Source organism: Corvus cornix, chromosome Z (assembly GCF_000738735.6).
Source record: "Corvus cornix cornix isolate S_Up_H32 chromosome Z, ASM73873v5, whole genome shotgun sequence".
Lineage (NCBI taxonomy): Eukaryota > Metazoa > Chordata > Aves > Passeriformes > Corvidae > Corvus > Corvus cornix.
The window spans coordinates 15592315-15609334 of NC_046357.1; the positions used below are offsets into that span (position 1 = coordinate 15592315).

The 17020-nt window shown below is 50.2% G+C and overlaps 1 protein-coding gene across 6 annotated transcripts in view; it reads right to left on the reverse strand.

The window, feature by feature from the left end:
* Window positions 1-17020, reverse strand: part of CNTFR (ciliary neurotrophic factor receptor) — a 200654-nt gene that overhangs the window by 161248 nt on the left and 22386 nt on the right. The window contains exon 3 of one of the 6 annotated variants that reach the window (XM_039567360.1): window positions 3292-3346. The exons of the other annotated variants lie outside the window; for them this stretch is intronic. The gene's annotated coding sequence lies outside the window, so the exon portion shown is untranslated. The remainder of the gene's footprint in view (window positions 1-3291; window positions 3347-17020) is intronic. 6 annotated transcript variants of the gene reach the window in all.

Genomic DNA, 17020 nt, shown 5'->3' on the forward strand with positions numbered 1-17020 from the left:
CCCTCTCATGCTCACCCTCTTCACAGTACACTCCCAAAATATGCTCCAGGGTAGCAACAGCTCCATCAGTAGATAGAGCGAGGTCCCACAGATACTCTGCTGCCCCAAGAAAAGCTGCGTTAGAGGGACAGGGAAAGGCTGACAGCATTTCTCACACCAGTGACTAGCAGAGCTTGCACAGTTGAGACGCAGCTGTGCAAATGAGACCCCAGAAACCACCCCCCAGCCCCCGTGATTCCCCACAGGCGTGAAGAGCAGTATCAGGGACACAAAGAAGCCGACGCCACAGGGAAGCACTTGGGTCATGCATCCATTTACAAGGTCATCGCCCTGTGCCTCTTTAAAGTACTTCACTTTCGCCGGAGGCAAGTCAAGGTGACTCGGACAGACCGTGCTGCCCCTACCCCTGTTCCCACCGATGCTGCCTGCAATCCCTGCCTTTGCGCTGCGAGCCCCGGGGAGCCCAGGGCACCCTTCTCTGCCCTCTGGAAATGGCCCAGCAAAGCAGCAACCCCGGCCATAAATAAGACTGGTGATGGGTAGGAGCAGAGCAACCGTGGGCTCTGCAGGGACCGGAGCATCCCTGGCCAGCCCATAGGCAGGTTCTGTGTGACCCAGGGCTGGCCTCAAGCAAACACCTTCCAAGCATCCTCCCTGCCCACCACAGCGGGACCGGGCATGTCTGGGCTCACAGCAGTGCCATCCCAATGCCAGGTCTCTCCTGGTGTCTCCACATGTTGCTTTTAAATGTCAGCACTAAAACTAGCTACAGTGAGGGAATTAAATGGAGGAGGGGGAAGGGAAAAAAAAAAAAAGTAGAGAAAGACGAAAGGGAGAAGAGACAGCTCTGCTAATGAGTCAGCCAGAAATCTCAGAATCCATTTGAAACACGTAGGGCTTAATTTAACTTAATGGTTTTGTCAAACATTGGCACTCTCTTAAAAGCACAGGAGAGCTGGTAATCCAAATGCCAGTGGCTCTGCCTTTGCTAGTCACAAGAAAGCTCCTGTTCCAGTCCCCAGATAGATCCATCTGGTTTCATGCAGGCAGCAAGTACAGCCCTGGCTAATGCAGTCATTCATGAGGGTAGTTCTGTATTTACTTAGCACCGGCAGCAGCTCTGACTTTGCCCAGAACACAAAAAATAAACACAGCCACTGCATTTCTGAGCTTGTACATGTCTTAAGGCAGCTCCGGGCTTCTCCTGAAAACACGGCTGTGTCAGGGGAAGAGAGATTTGCAACTTTCCCTCGGGAAGACAAAATGAAATCTCTGACCTATGTGGACTTTGGAAAGAAGCTGGAAGAAAAAAAAGAATAGCAAACTCTCTGCTTATGAGCAGGCAGAGAAACCACGAACTGAGCTGAAAAAGCTGGTTCCCCACCCAGAGCTGCTCTCCCTCCTCTTTGCAGCAGCCCTAGGTCAAGGGCCCCCAGCAAACCCTGTGAGATGGAATGGGGCTCAACCTCATGGCAGCCCTAGCTCTGCTGCTGTCAAACGCCCTTCTAGAGAAAAAAAGTAGAAATTCCAACCTGCCATGTAAGATGATCTTCCTTTTGCAGACTGGGCCCATCTTTACACACAGTAAGGAGAAGTAGAGGGTGTTTAACACTCCTTGCCTGCCCTGATGCCCTGTTCTGGGAATAGACAGGGAATTTGGGACATCTCATTTTGGTTTTGTCCCCACTCTATGGGCACCAGCAGATGAATTGTAACACCAGGCACTGTGTGATTCAAGCCACTGAGACACAGACACACCAGAGACAGAGACCAGGGCACTCTCCTCTTTGCAATTTCAACAGTCCAGTAAGGTCAAGCTTACCTATAGGGTCTTGGGAGGAGGCTAAAACCTCGCTTTTAACCTTGCAACCATCTGGACATCAGTCACTGATGTGCCCTCTGCACCCACATTCTCCCATGCAGCAGCAGCCACCACAAACTGATGAGACCAGAGATGCTGCTGAGCTCTGCCCACCTCCCCAGCCCCATATGCTCCCAACAGTAGATCCCAGAAACCTTCCCTTCCCTAGGGCAGTCTCTACTTCCCAGCACATTCCTCAGCCCTCACTCAGAGGACCACCTCTGCCATGTAGCCCAGGCAGAAGAGGGTGGTTCAAAGGGCCAGCACTAAAGGAAGCAGAGGGCTACGGAGGGAAACAAGCCCTAAACTCCAGGGGCATGGGCACATTCCCTGCTCCACATAGTGCAGGTGGGGAAAGGGCTCCAGGAAAACTCAGTGGGGGCAGTGGAGGCTTTTGAGCCTCTGCATCCCCTTAAACCTCCCCCTCCATCCCAGGATCTGGATTCCTGTTTGATTTAAGACACAAATGGGATCGAGTTTAAAGGTCTCAGCCTGGCCCTTGACTCCTTGGTGGGAGTCTTTCCACATCACAAAAACACCAGACAATTCAGCCTGATTGACAGCCTTTCAGGCAGAGGGGCCCGGAGCTGAGGGAGGGGAGGGGGCTGTGGGTCAGGGCTAAGGGGGGGCATCCAGAGCAGTGCATGGGGCTGGGAGAGCAGGGGACGGCTGTGCGGTGGGGAAAATGTTCAAGGTTTCTGCCTCCACAGGAAAAAGGTTTTTGGGAAAGGCTGAGAGGCTAGAGCATCCTTGAGGAACTATTAAGCTCAATTTAATACAGGCAAAATCCAAATTGCAGATAGCACACACAAGGGGAAAATATAGATTTGGTAGAACACACTCTTCCCTGAGGTGAGGGGGATAACAGCACACACCAGAGAAAGCAGGAAGCTGAGGACAAAGTGGAAGGGCGACCCCAGGCTCACAGAGAGGAGTCAGTGACAGGCAAGAGACAGGAGACATCAGGGATGGAAAAACAAGTGAGCAAAGCCAGAATTCAGTGACCCTGGGCTTGGCCACTGGGGCTGCAGTGAAGGCTGAGGTGGCAGCACAGAAGCACACACAAGCATGGACATGTGTCATACTCTGCCTTGGACCCCATGCCTGCTCTCCAGCTCTAGCAAAACCCAGCCCAGTGAAGGGACTTGACCAAATTACCCCTGCAGCAACAGCCAGGATCCCCAGAATGGCCAGTAGCAAAGATTAAGTGCTTCCTCACCTCCTCCACCCTTCCACTCCTCACACCCCAGCTCAGGAGGGCTGGGCACAATGGTCAGCTCCCTCCAACATGGCTCTTCCCCATTCCAGGGCTGATGCCAGCAACCTTCACGGGTCTGCAGAGCCCAGGCTTCTGCTGTATGTGGCCAGCCCCATCCAAGCCCATTCACCTTGCTAATTTTGGGAGAAGGTTCCCTTGAAAGTATTCTCACCTTGCAGTCTCAGTCAAACCCATGTTTGCCGGCCCCTCTTCTCAAGAGGACACTTCTGCAATAAGATGAGAGTCATCACTTGGGGAGACCAGGCAAGAGAATGTAAGAAGACCACAGATACTTGTCATGCAATCTTATTTATGCCCCCTTTTACACACAGGAAACCCTTTCTCCTACCTTTTTTTTCCCCCCCTCCTCTAAATAAAAGGGAAAAATTTTAAGCTGGTGCTTTAAAGCACAGCAACCGCCATCCCATCTCCATGGCTTGCCAAGAGAGCAATTCATCCTCTGTCTCTATTCTGCAGTAGGTAAAGCCCCCCCTCTCGCTTTTGTTCATCTCCCCGCTCTTTTGTCTGGCCCTGAAAGCGTTGATCACTCCTGCATGAGGAATGTGAAACTGATGTGATGTGATAGGAACAATGCTCCAGCCCCGCTCCTTGCAGCCACATCAAAGTCCCCATTTGCATGGCTTCCCCTTGCCTGCCTGTCCCCCTTTGCCCCCGGCCGTGCTCTGGCTGCTTCAGCGCCTTCATTGTCCTCCCAACTTCGAGAAGCAGCCTTGGCCTCCTGCTAAAAGGCACTCGATGGGCTCCCCATGCCTGCCCATGGGAGATGGGATCCACGGGCAGCATTTGGCTGGCAGATGTGACAGTTGCAGGTGGCACTGCTGACTAGGATGCACCAACATCCTGCTGCCTCGGTTCATCCTGCTGCTGTCTGGTACCCATTCCCCAATGGATGCTTCTCCCCACAGCACTGCCAGGCTGGGGTGGAAGGTCTAAAAGGATGGAGGGGTAAGGAATCCAGAGGTGTGGGGCAATGGGGCAGTGCATTAGCATAGAGATTAGAACATTTCTGAGCCAGTGAAGGGCACAAAGGTAGCTCACACTGAAAATACCCTGCCCTTGCAGTATCTGGGGGAGGTAGAGTCCTGCCTGTCCTTTTGGTGTAGAGGGAGAGACCAGGAGCCAGACTGTCAGTGAGGACACAGCCTGACAGCTGGACACCACCAAATCTGTAAGCACCTCCAGCCCATGCAACACCCTCCAGCACTGGCAGTGGCACAGGGCCCAGTGGATGCTGCAAAAGCCACTGGAGCAGCTGGATAAACATAGTTCTGGGTCCAGGCAGCCTCCTGCCAGGCTGCTGAACACAGGAATGCTGTCACCAGGTAAAAATCCTGCTGCTACTTTGCAATGGGCAGCTACAACCCAACACTAAGCAACACTCTTCCCAAAGCACACTTCACAAGGAGTCCAGCTTGCCAGATTCCATCAGGTCAAAGGCTTTAACCCAGAAAAGGAGGCTGCTGAGAGAAAACAAACCCTCCAGCAAGACAGAGAGCCTGTCCCCCATCCCACAGCAGCTGTGGCTCCATAACAAGCCTCTGTTGACATGACAGCAGCTGGGAAGTGATCGTTTACACCTCCCCAAGGCACTGTCTGCCTCTAAGTCTAGTGGGAGCTCCAGGCAAGCAAGTTCCCATTGCCTTCAGAGGGCATCCAGGTGCTTGCTGCCAGGCAGAGAGATGCAGGCAGCACCTTGGCAGGGAAGAAGAAATCCAGACACCACCTGTGCCAGCTGTGGGGCAAGGGAGAGGCTGACAGGGAACAGGACCAGAGGAAAACAGCAATGGGGCCCCAAGGAACCTTGTAGTAGTGCTGGAAACAGGAGGGACACTGATATCTCTGCAAAACTGAGGTGCTGCTGGTACACCCCACAAGCTGAAGGATTTAATTTTTGTCAAAGAGGAAATAAACTTAGTTTACCCTCGCCACCAGGGCCCATGTAAAATTGATCTCCCATCCCTCTCATCCTGAAATATCAGGCTTCCATTCAGCCTTGACAGCAACCATAATGCTGAACTGGTCTGTGCCACTAACCAACACACAGAGATGGCCAGCATCTGTCTGCTCAAAAGCAGAGGCTTCCAGGTCCAGCCATTTCCAACACAGCATGCAAGATCCAGGTGAATCTGTGAATCTCCAATCAAGGCTTTGAGCCCAAGCACATCTCCAGCTTGCACCTCATACAAAAGATCAGTGGTGAAGAGGGACTCCAGGTGTTTTGGCTTCAAATGCACAGAAAACATAAATAAAGAGTCCAAGAGCCAAGCCTGAATCATCATCATCTGCCCAAGTAGCCTCCCTTATCTTGAGATCCCCTACCTCTTTCTTCAGTTTTTACCTGCTTTGCTTATTCCTTTATAAGCTTGTAAATGATAAGCTTTATAATTTGCTTATTATTTGCCCCCTATTCGAGTGCCTCTGCTCCTCATTTCTGGCTGGAGCTCAGCAGCCTGCCAAGGGACACAGCACTGGCAACTATTCCTGATTTATACTGATGGAGAATATAACTTCCCTTTACTAAAGTAAATAGAGTCACTTCCAAGAGGCAGAGCACAATATTTTTTTATTAATGAGCATATTTCTGCCTCAGTGCTCACCAGGGAGGCAAGACACTCAACGTGGAAGAACTAAAACCCTCTTCCTAACACTCTGGGTCACATTTGCTACACAAAGAGTCCGCTGTTGTGCATTACACCTGGCCAATGTCACTCCTGTTTAGGAAAAAAGTCTCTGCTGGAGGAGCATCTTGGGGTGTGATTAAGGAGGATATTTCATTCTGGCACTCAGACTTTTCCCTGCCAAGGTGGTTTACCTTAGGATGACACCAGAAAGGCTGTTTTGCTGTAGCTGTCCCCACACACTAAACAGAGCCCCCAGCAGTTCTGAGGCTCCTTCCTCAGGTTGGGGGAGCACAGCACACCCTACCATGCTGCCCACTCCTCTGCTGGAGTCCCACCTGGTTATCCCCAGGGTATAAAGCTCAGAGTCCACCATGGCAGGCTGAACCGGGCTGGATGCCCACCAAAGCCCATCTATCACTCCCCTCCTCAGCTGGACAGGGAAGGTAGAAAAGACAGCAAAAGCTCCTCGGTCAAGAGGAGCAGGGAGAGATCACTCACCAATTGCAGTCACTGGGAAAACAGACTCAGCTTGGGGAAATTAATGTATTTTATTACCAATCCAATCAGAGTAGAGTAATGAGAAATTAAACCAAATCTTACACCACCTTCTTCCTGGGCTCAACTTCACTCCCAATTTTCTCTACCTCCTCCCTCACAGAGGCTCAAGGGAATGGGGATTAGAGGATGCAGTCGGTTCATCACACGTTGTCTCTGCTGCCCCTTCCTCCTTAGAGGCTGGAATCCTCAGACTCTTCTCCAGCTCCGGTGTGTGTTCCCTACCAGAGGAGTCAGGCCTACACAGACTTCTCCAGTGTGAGTCCTTCTCACTGGCTGCAGTTCTCCAGCGTGGGTCCCCTGCACAGGGTCAGGAACAGACTGCTCCAACGTGCAACCCCCACAGGGTCACAAGTCCTGCAACAAATCTGCTCTAGTGTGGGCTCTTCTCCACAGGCCACAGGTCCTGCCAAGAGCCTGCTCCAGCACACGGTCACAGCCTCCTTTGGGCATCCACCTGCTGTGGAGTGAGGTCTTCCACAGAATGCATGTGGATCCCTGCTCCAGGATGGATCTCCAAAGGCTGCAGGGACACAGCTGCCTCACCCTGGTCTTCACCGCAGGCTGCAGGGGAATCTCTCCTCCAACACCTGGAGCACCTCCTCCCTCTAAGCCTTCACTTCTGCACAACTGTTACTCTCACGTACCCTCGCTCCTCTCTTCTCTGGCTGCAACTGCTATTTTTCCCCCCATTTCTTAAATCTATTATCCCAGAATCTCTGTCATAGTTGCTGGTGGGCCTAGCCATGGCCAGTGGCAGGTACATCTTGGAGCTGGCTGGCATTGGCTCTGTTGGACACAGGGGAAGCTCCTGGCAGCTTCTCACAGAAACCACCTCTGCAGCATTTGGTTCTTTTTTTGTAGCTATAATTCTGCAAACATGTAATTTTGCTCAGATGCTGCAAGGCTCTGCAGGGCGGGAGCCTTGTTCTCATGTTATGGCAGTGAGCTGTTGCAGAAGAGAACACAGGTAAGATGCTGTACACCTCTCCAGTACCCAATCTCCCCACCCCTACACACAGCTGTGAGCAAGACAGGTCAGGTCCCACTCCATCGGAAGGGTCCTTGCCAATGCTGCATCAGGAACAGGGAAGAAGTGCTTTGTGCCAGTAAGGGATACAGTGATCCCCACACCGTGCTCACTGGGCGTCACCCTCTAAAAGTGGGGAAATGCTGCAGAACCTCCTGCCCCTGTAAGCAAGGCTGGGTTTCACTCCTCCCCTGGGGGTCCTTGACCAGGAGACATCGGACCTTTTCCTCTACTCTGCCCCAGTGGTTCTCAGAAGCTCCTGGCCACCTCCAGCAAGTGATGCTGACCCCATTGGATGCTGCATCTGGAGGAAGCCCCCTTGACTTACCTTACACCAGCATGGCAGCCTGCTGGAGATCAACACCCCTAATCCTCCAGCCCATGGAGAGCCAAAAAGCAGCAAGACAGTTCAACAGACCCACCTGGCTCACTGCATCCAGTTGTCATCAGAGGCATACACAGGTGAAGAGATCTTAAATATAGCTGGACAGATGTTGTTTCAGGGCTTCCTAATTCTCTGTCCCTAATTCATTCCTGGTTTCTGCAAGACACAGTTAATTCTTGACCAGCCACCACACATGCATGTTTCTTTGCTTTCAATTCGCCCAGCAAAATCCATTTACCCTGCCTGTCTCATCTGGTTTTCATCTAGCCTACTGAATTCTCCTCCAGTGAAATAAGCAAGTTTACTGTAACACCCTCTTTTGTAAGAGCATGGTGAAAATGACAGTCTTTCTGGTACCTGACTATTTCCCTTCACAGGAGCTAAACATTGCTTGTTTTCAATTGTGAACAGTTCTGACTTCTTAAAATGCATGAAAGTACCAAGGGAGTCAATTCAACTGGGAAAGAAGTTTCTGAAAGAGAATATTTATTTACCTTGCAGCTTCCTGTGGAGAAGTTTAGGCTGGTAATTTACTAGCCAAGGCTGTGGGGGTCTGCAGGTGAACACGAGGGGGAAGCAATGCAATTGAACATCTGCCTTGTCCAGAGGCAGTCATAAGGAGCCAGAGATCAAGTTGTGGTTTAAGGTGCCTGGTTCCAAAGCCCCACTCAGTGGGTCTGCTGGAGGCAGGGCAAAAGCTCCCTCAACTTGCACAGCCCAGGGGCTTTTTTGACTTTTGGTGCCAGAGCCACAAGCCACCTTTGGATCTTGCAAAACACAATTCCAGTCCTCTCCAATATGTGTTTTCCACCTCAAGGCATCTCCTTAGGGCTTCTCAGACTGAAATTGAGGCAAAAAAGACAGAACGGAAAATGCAGACGTGTTCCTCCCATGCCCTCTGCTCCTTCCTTACTGCTTTTTGGGTGGCACACACCCATGGCAAAGATGCTACAAGACACCAAAGCCCTGTGCTAAATGCTTCCAAAGAAGCAGCATGTGAGTCAGAATGACCCTTTTACGAAAACCAGCCAGAGAACCAGGTCAAGCTGTGTATCTGCAAGCACCTGGAAAACCCACACTGTTAACTTCTGCCCTGACACCAGCAGCCTCAGAGCAGCGGAGAGTTCCCAGGGGTGCACACCAAGGAGGGAGACCATCAGAGAGCTCTCCTCCCATCCCCACTCCTGCCTAAGCAGGACAATTGTATATCTGGAGCCAGGCAGCTGACGGGAACCCAGCACGGCACACACCAAACTCTGCAGAAGGAAACCTGGCCCCTGTACTCCATTTGCAAAATGCTTGAAGTCTGATGCTTTCAGCACAGGAAACACCCAAACTCCTTACACTTTAGGATTTAATTTCCCTCCTGCAGTAGCCTGGAGTTTTCATTTCTCATCCTCTCTTGTTTTGGTTTCCTTACACTCTTTTCACATCCTTGCCTTTCTTTTTTTTTTTCTCTTTTTGGCAGCTCCTCAAGTTTCATTCTCTTTTCCAAGTTACACAAGATGAATTTAAGACTTCTGCCACTCCTCCCTACTCATTAGCAGACATAAATTAAAAGCAGAATTAAAGAGATTACTTGCAATGCCACTTGAGACACCTTCAAGCCTCTTATTGCTTTGCCATGTACTGTGAATCCTGACCCACCAAGGGACTTTACATTCAGACCTTGCCAAGTGTTTATCTACATCCTGTTAGATAGTTTTGGGGGAAGAGCTCTCATCCTTCTCAGAAATAAGGTAAGATTAAGACTTTGCTGGAAGTTTTCCATTCCTGCATCAAGTTTTTTTGCAAAAAAGTTACCACCTGCTAGGGTGTATTGACACTAAAGCACAGATATGACCCACTTGCAGGAAAAAAAGAAACATGCGACAAATGACTATTTGGTTTTTCCATGGAATTTGGACAGGATGTTACCAGACTTGTACTGGAAACAGCTACCACCTGCAGGGCCCTGGTCAGCCACAGCCTCCCACAGAGACCACAGCTACAGTGAGCAAGGGAAAATCACTGCACACCAGCCCACTGCCAGGACCAAGTTTGATTTCTACACTTCCAGGTGACAAACAGCTGAGGATCTGATGATTTTTATTGCCATGCTCAGCTGCACCTATCACCTCCCCTCTGTGATCCCCTCTGTGTGTCAGGGAAGAGGCTGAGAGAGATGCCAGTTGCTCCATGCTCATGGATGTGCTGGCATTTGCATCCAGCAGCTCAGGGACACTGTCTGAGTGCAATCACAGTTATTTCTGAAGTCTCATGTGCTGTTCACAGGTACAGCCTCTGTTGTTAAAAGCTCAGTTGCCACAAACCACAGGACACAGAGCTTACCGGGTCCTGCCTGTTCCACAACACCATTCACACCCTGACAGTCACATACAGATCCAGGCAAGATGCAAAACTGAGCTCAAGTGCCCCAGGGATGGAAGGCAGGGTGCTCAACCACCTGTGGGAAAAGAGCAGCAAGAAGAGCTGAGCATGTGTCAGGAGATATTCTACCCCAGCTGGTCACCGGAAAGGGACTGGGAGTGATGAGGACAGAGCACAAAGCCAGCAGCTCAACAACTGTCAGCTCAGAGAGCCAAGGCACGGCGAGTGCACACGGGCCATCGCTGCTGCGTAAGGCACCACATGCCTTAATCTCTCCCAGGGGAGAGAACCTCGTCCTGCCCAGACTGTTTGTGTACTCAGCTAATTTTGCTGCCTGACTTTCCACCTACTTGCTCAGCAGAAAACTGATCCTCCCACGTAATCATCACTATTTCATCCCTACCCTCGGACCCGAGGCCGTGGCATAAGCAAAACCCTGCCGCGCTGTATCAGCTGCACACCCAGTGTCACAAGGGCAACTGGCTCTCCTTGCTGTGTCCTCTTTGCTGAATCTCCTCTTCCAGGCTGAGCACTGTGTATGCCAGCACTATCAAATACTGCAGCCCACTTGTTAACCTAAATGAGCCTCCTATATCCTAAAATACCATTCCAAATCTCCTCTGCGGCTCCTACACACAAGTCAGGCTGTTCAAGCGCAGTAATATAATTAAGGGAAAAAAATGCCCTGCATACACCAGGGAGTATCCTGAACAGCATGAGCTTAATATTAGCTCTTTCTAGAGCGCAGTGAGACTATTCCTGGCTGCTGCCTCCAGTGCTGGTGTCCACACTTGTGAAAAAAAGAGGTTGTGGAAGTGGAACAGCTTCCAAAAAGAATTAGGAGAATGAATTGGGAACTGTAAAGCCTGCTGTGCAGACACAGGCTTGAGCGCTCGATTGGTTCAACTAAGCCAAGAGATGATCACGAGAGGACTTAATCACCCCCTGCAAAAGTGCAGGGAGATTTCTGCTGGCAGTGGGACTCTCCTCCAGGGCCGCCAGATTCCACACAGTGAAGGCTAAGGAGACAACTCAGCTTGTGGGTCACTGTAAGAGGGCAAACTAGGCTGAGGTGGAAAGTATTATGCCCAGGTTGACAGCTCCAGCTGCAAGCCACCCCACCCATTAGGGTCCAAGCTGTAACAGAGGAGGGCAGATGAATGCTGGAGATGCCCTGGTCCCCGTCCCTGAACCAGCCAAAAGGATGGACCAGAAGCCAACCTGCACCGCAACACCAAGGCCATTGACTGACAGCCCACCCTGAGATGTCCCTCTGGCACCTTTCTTTATCTCTTCATTTCACATGTAAGAGACTTGCCAGAGGAGAAGCCCATGTTCTCAGAGTCAAGCCAATGGTTATTTGGAAAAAGAGAAAGCAGATTATGTTGCTTTTAAAATGCAAGTCAGCTATCCTCACTGGATCAAGGGGAGGATCACTTTGGACAAACCAGCAACCCTAAGAGGTCAGAGCAGGCATTTCATGTCTTTCTCCATCACTTTGAAGTCTCCCTGTTCTTCCGTTCCTGCTTCCACATTGAAACCAATTTTGTCAGGGAAGCTCTGCATCAGACACAACTCTAAAACTCATCTGCAACACCAAAGCCTGGTCTTCACTCCTCCCTCCAGCTGCAGCTCATTTCACCTTTAAGGCAAGGCTGCCCAGGATGCCTCTTTGAGCTGAGTAATAAATGGCACGGATCTTTCACGCTGGGGCTGTAATCCCATTTCAGAACTACGTCCTGGAGCTGAACATGCATGTGAGAGAGAAGAGACATCATACCACTCCATGTGGCGACAGGAACAACTCACTGGGAGCCCGTCTTGCCCCTCAGACTGGGGCATCCTTTGCACTGTCAACACCCCTGGCACCAGACTACCTTTTTTTTTAAAGCAAAGGGACACAGTTATTTACATTCCATCATTAATTCCCCTAATGCCCTGAAGAGTATTTACTGAGGTTAGCCAAGCATTTGAGATGCTTGCAAAGTACTCTCAAGCTTTCCTTAATAGCTATTTCTGTATAGTTATGTTTTGTTCCCAATCTCCCACATATCTCTTTGGGCTTTTTCAGTCTTGCTAAAGACAGGTATAAAGAGATGGCAAGGATCTCAATCATTTGAGATAGGAAAAGAAATTGGTGAGAAAACAATTCTATTTAATGGACCTATTGTCTCCCCTCTATCTTCTTCTCCCTGGCAGTACTGTGAAAAACCCTTTCTCCTTCAGCAGCTGGAAAGGCTGACATCATACAGCTCAGACACTTCCACACCGTAACTTAGAGATTCATCCCACTGTGAACTCAAGAGCATCCACACTCCCCTCTGGCATCCAGCAGCATCCTTGCAGAAAAGTTTTTAATAGCTGTTCTTCCCAGGCCCACAGAAATCCACATATGAGCATATTTCATTTTCTTTCCCTCACTGTTGCATGTCTTCTCACAATTTTTTTCCTTTCCTGGTTCTCTCCCTGATGCAGTTCTCCAGGGCCACTTCACACCTCCCAGAGCCTCCCATTTTAAATTCCACTTTCTACTTCAGTTTCCCCAGGTACAGAATTATTAACCTAAAAATGCAAGAGGGCAAGATATTCTGGGGATATAAAGCTTCCTACAACCTCACAGCGAGAACCCTGCCCCAGGCATTTTTTTCCCCACAAAAGTCCTTCAGTGTTTCATCACAGCTTTCCCATCACCTTGTCCTGAAGGCAGCTAGAACCAATAAAAGTTGTTTGGTCACCAGACTTCTGTGTGCTTGCAGTGCTGCCACTCAACATCAGTGGGGTCAGTGCTGAGCCATCTTGTCCCCACCATCCACTTGCAGCTGTGTCTCTGCAGCATTCCCAGAGCAATCAGCTGGGACAGCAGCTCCAACACCACTCACACAGTGAGAGGCCCTGCCTGGAAAGATTTAGAGCCTGTGCAGATACAGTAGGAGGGGGGAAGAAAAAACAAAACAAAACCAGGTCTGGAGAGAGGAAGGCAGCTAGTTGCAGGGCAGCGAGCAGAGCATGCTGTGTGCTCCCTCTCCACTGCCTGAGGTGCTCTTCTGCAACCATTCCTGCCTAACTGGTGGAGGTTGGAGCACAAGTGTGGCTTCCAGGCACCACTGCAAAGAAACCTCCGTGAGGAGGGAAGGGAGACTTGAAGCACCAGCCAAAAAAGGGTGTTGAGGTTTTGCAGGAACTGTTACCCACCCTTCACCTTCAGGGACACTTCCTCCCCTTGCCACAAGTAACAAGCACAGATAATTGAAGGAAAACATCATTTCCCAGAGCACTTCTGATCTGTATTATCCATGCTCATTACAAGCTGTGAGGTGCATTCTGGTCTCCATCAGCTCCAAGCAAACAGGAAAGTGCAGCACAGGGGTAAGGGGCAGAACTGATGCTGGGAATGCACAAAAACCAAACCAAAACCACTTAATAGCTCTTGAAGGACTGGCAAAGACACATGGGCTTGTGCTCAGGCCAGGATATCAAAGCCCTGGGGCATTTGCACAGCCCAGGTTGCTTCCTTGAGCTTATGCAAGAGAGTGGATTTAACTGGGCAGTCCTGGGGCATCAGAGGTAGAGTTCAATTCTCATCTATTGACTTTTGTGGATTTTGTCCTGCCCTCCTTTAGGTTGCCTCCTAACCCTGGCAACAGTACCTCACTGGTTAGTCTAACAGAAAGATGACTTGGAAAAAGGAAGAAGTATTCTTCCTTTTCAGTCATTTTCTTAAGCTTTGGGGTCCTTTTTTTTTTTTTTTTTTTTTTTTTTTTTTTTTTTTTTTTTTTTTTTGCCATTGCACATGGAGTTAGTTGCTGCTAACCTTTGGCTGCTTCTACTCTGCTGTCATGGCTAGTTGGAGCCTCCCAGGAGGTGACAGGACAGACACATGAGACCCAGGCCACTCATGGTGTCACCACAGCATCTCACAGTCTCACAGCTCCTCCCCACTTGGAAAATTTTCAAAAAGGTGTTCAGGGACCACGTTTTGCCAGCTCACTGCAGAAAGGCCCTATGCTCAGCAGCAAGGCATTAGACAAACAGCAAAAAAGCAGATAAACAAGAAGACTTAGAGGGAAAAAAATTTGTTTTGGCATCACATTCAAGGTCCCTTTCTCCAGAAGAGCCATGGAGATCCAGAAGGGATGCTGCACACAGCCCCTGTACTAAAATCAGACTGCATTTTTTCTTAATAGCATTAGTCTCAATCAAGGAAGCAGAAGAGGCCTGGCCAACCTGGACAGAGGGTAGCTACATATGGAACTACCCCCAGCACTGCTGTTTTCCTCTGAGGGATGGTGGGATGCACAGATCTGGAACCATCACCCACCTCCGAGTCATCTCCTGCAGCTGCTGTGACAAATGTGGGGACAGATGGGGAAAGAGTGATGGGAAGCAGAAGTGACAGGCTGCAGCTACACACCACCTTCCTTTAAACAGCCTCGCTGCCTGCAGAATCAGGCTCCTGTTTGCATCGTGTTCACTCTTACCCAAAAACCATCTCCCACTCACTCAAACCTCACCTCCCTCCTCTCTTCAGCCCTTCTTGCTCCTTTTCTTCCTCCCCTGCTCCCATCAGGGTCAGGAAACTCAGGTTCAGCATCTTCCATTTGTGAATTATGTGATCTATATCATCTCCAGCCTGGTAAACGATAAGATACTGGAGAGGATCCAGGACTGCAGGAAGCATGTCTGCCTTGGAAAAACAAGAAACAGGGGAAGGAACTGGATGGGAAACTAGATGGGCTCTTCCTTCACCTGGTGACTCAACCTCTCTTATCCAAGTCGTGTGATTTATCTCTCTCCAGACCATCTCTGCAGGAACCAGGTCCATTACGGAAATTAAAATGTGCTACTGCCAGCAGCTGGCAAGATCAAACCCTCAGCACGCCTGTCCCCTCCAAGCAGGGATGGCAGACACCACGGAGCTTGCAGCCAAGTGCAGCAGAGCATGTGCCAAGAGAAGCTCCTGCACTGCGCCCCGATGGGCCACCAGCTTTGAAATCTGCTGGCCAGTGGCACAACTCAGAGGGCCCGCCAGATGCCAGTCTGAAGCTGGATTCTGGCACAGCCAGGCTTCCAGGAGCAATGGGAGAGTAAACTCAGACCTGCCATGCCACTGCTTGCCACCCACAGCACAAGCACATCCAAGGTGTTAGAGGGACATCAGGATGCTTCAACACTGAGACCGAGTCTGCAGTAGGGGGAGAAGAAAACCCTTTACCTTCTCCCCACAGCTTCCCTTCCTAGGGAAGTATCCCCAGGAAGAATATGCCTGAACCAAGGAAGGATTCACCTCCCAGGACAAATAACTAACACAGGGGCCTGGTGGCTGCAGGTGCTGCTAGAAGGTGTGACTAGCCAAGAGATCCTTTCCTGAAAAGAAAGCTTCAGCTTCACTCACACAAGAGGAGCCCTAGAAGAGGCAGCTTGATGTCTCATTGCCTGCAAACAAGGTCATTATTGTTCCCTAGAAAAAATCGTTTTTGCTCATGTATTTCCAAATGATAACACGAGACCATTCAATCTTGAAGACGTTTGTGCTCCGAGCTGGTGACAGCTCTGGAGGAAGCACAGGAATAAATGCCTGGGGAAGCGTATTAGAAGGGCTCAGAGCTGGCAAGGCAGGCACAAACTTCTCCTGAGCAAGATGAGCTCAGTCAGGCATTACTGAGTGAAACAAGAACAGAGAAATGCAACCCGTGCTGGGAGGAGACAATTTTCAGGTGCCTCTTCCCAGCACCATGCAGCAGCATGTTGCTCCCTACCCCAGCACTCCTCATTCCAAGACACTGAAGACATCACTGAGCAGCCCAAAAAACACTGCAAAGGCAAAACCTCACAGCCACACAGCAGCACTTTGCACACACAAGCAGCCGTAGGAGAGGGAGAGCAGGTTTGTGAGCAGAGAAATGTTGGAATGTATCATAAAACAGCCCATGGGTTTTTGTCGTAAGAGGCAAGGTGACCCTTAAAAGTCAGGGAATAAAGTCCTGAAGGCTCAGATCTTTGCGGCTACATCAAGACCAGGAAAGAAAGGAGCCTTACAACCAAGGGGCCTTAAAACTCCCACTGTTTCCTTGATGCAGAGAATGCAGATGATGTGCATGGACCCTGGCCTTAACAGCAGGATGAGGTGTCCTTATGCACTTAAGCACCAAAAGAGGAACTGGTTCTACCTGAGGTTCTGCTGGCCTAAGGTCTTGTACAGCCAAAGGGCAGACAAGAAACTATCAGCTTTGATGGGGGTATCACACAATTTTGGTTTTAAATGAATTTCCTGCAAACAGACTACTTGCTGGTACTTTCCATCCCTTAAGACAAAAGAGTGGAAGTTATCAACTGGACAGTCAGAGCACTACCATGCCAACAATCAGCCTAATCCCTCTGATTAGAAGAGGATTTGGAAAAAAACAGGAGGGGAGATTTCCTTCCTTCCTTCCTTCCGCAGCATTTCAAGCAAACCCACATCGTGCTGTGCCACGAGGTAACCTTTTACCAGGCTTTACCCAGCCCAGCCTAGACACAGCAGGGCACTGAACACTCTATGTGGGGCCAGAGATCTAAATTCTTAAGTGCCTCTGACCATGTCCTGTTAAAGGGATCACAGCAATCCCCACACCGCAGCAATATCCTTCTGCACATCACCTGGGAGAGCCCAGGGTGACACCACCCACGGCTGGACCTGAGCCCTGACCTCCCAGTGCCCTTTCAAACCCTCTGCACTCTGCTCCCTGCATTGCCATGATACACTTGCTCCTGGTCACAAGGAACCTGCCAGGATTGCTGATCAGCTGCATGATCTGCTTAAGAGGAGCAGATCAAAGCACACCAGCCAGCTCCTTTGCAGCCTGTGCCATTTCTGTCCTATGCCTCTCAGTTCTCAGGGAAGCAGCAGGGCCAGCCAGGTGCAGGTAGCACTGTAGCATAG